Source organism: Arachis duranensis, chromosome 2, assembly GCF_000817695.3.
Source record: "Arachis duranensis cultivar V14167 chromosome 2, aradu.V14167.gnm2.J7QH, whole genome shotgun sequence".
Taxonomy (NCBI): Eukaryota; Viridiplantae; Streptophyta; class Magnoliopsida; order Fabales; family Fabaceae; genus Arachis; species Arachis duranensis.
In genome coordinates, this window is record NC_029773.3 from 42946484 (window position 1) to 42948146 (window position 1663).

Here is a 1663-nt window from a genome sequence, read left to right on the forward strand (position 1 = left end):
TCCCTCAATTTCAGCCAGAAAATACCTGAAATCATAGAAAAACACACAAACTCATAGTAAAGTCCAGAAATATGATTTTTGCCTAAAAACTAATATTATTTTACTAAAAACTAAATGAAACATGCTAAAATCTACATGAAATTAGCCCCAAAAAGCGTACAAAATATCCGCTCATCAGGTTGCAAATAACCAGTTCATGTACACCTCTGAAAGGAATCCTGTGAGTAATGGGACGCCTCAGAGGAAAGGAGTTCTTGAAATTGATGCTCTGAATGCCATATTGGCTCAGAACAAAATGTTGAATCAACAAGTCAATATGATTTCTCAAAATGCATCCAACAGTACTAAAGAAGCATCTTCTGAAGAAGAAGCTTATGATCCTGAGAACCCTGCAATGGCAGAGGTGAATTACATGGGTGAAGCCTATGGAAACACCTATAATCCATCATGGAGAAATCATCCAAATTTCTCATGGAAGGATCAACAAAAACCTCAACAAGGCTTTAACAATAATAATGGTGGAAGAAACAGGTTCAGCAATGGCAAGACTTTTCCATCATCCTCTCAGCAATAGCCAGAGAATTCTGAGCAGAACCCATCTAGCTTAGCAAATATAGTCTCTGATCTATCTAAGGCCACTCTCAGTTTCATGAACGAAACAAGGTCCTCCATCAGAAACTTGGAGGCACAAGTGAGGCAACTGAGTAAAAGGGTTACTGAAACTCCTCCTAGCACTCTCCCAAGCAATACAGAAGAGAATCCCAAAAGAGAGTGCAAGGCCATAACTGTGATCAACATGGCCGAACCTGGAGAGAGTGAAAAGGCAGTGATGCCCAGTGAGGAAGACCTCAGGGAACATCCACTGGCCATTAAGGAGTACCCCAATGAGGAACCAAAGGAATCTGAGACTCATACAGAGACCATAGAGATTCTTTTGACCTTCATATTACCATTCATGAGCTCTGATGACTATTCATCTTCTGAAGAAGATGAAGACATTGCTGAAGGGCAAGTTGTCCAGTATTTAGGAGCAATCATGAAGCAGAATGCCAAGCTCTGTGGTAATGAGACTTGGGGGGATGAACCTCCATTGCTCATTAATAAACTAAATACTTGGGTTCAGCAAACTTTACCTCAAAAGAAACAGGATCCTGGTAAATTCTTAATACCCTATACCATAGGTAGCATGACCTTTGATAAGGCTCTGTGTGACCTAGGGTCTGGTATTAACCTCATGCCACTCTCTGTAATGAAGAAACTAGGAATCTTTGAGGTACAAGCTGCAAGAATCTCACTAGAGATGGCAGACAAATCAATGAAATAAGCTTATGGACTAGCAGAGGACGTGCTAGTGAAGGTTGAAGGCCTTTACATCCCTACTGATTTCATAATTCTAGACACTGGGAAGGATGAGGATGAATCCATCATCCTTGGCAGACCTTTCCTAGCCACAGCAAATGCTATGATTGATGTTGACAGAGTAGAGTTAGTCCTTCAATTGAATGAGGACTACCTTGTATTCAAGACTCAAGGTTCTCCTTCTGTACACATGGAAAAGAAGCATGAAAAGCTTCTCTCAATACAGATTCAAACAAAGCCCCCACATTCAAACTCTAAGTTTGGTGTTGGGAGGCCACAACTAAACTCTAAGTTTGGTGTTGAG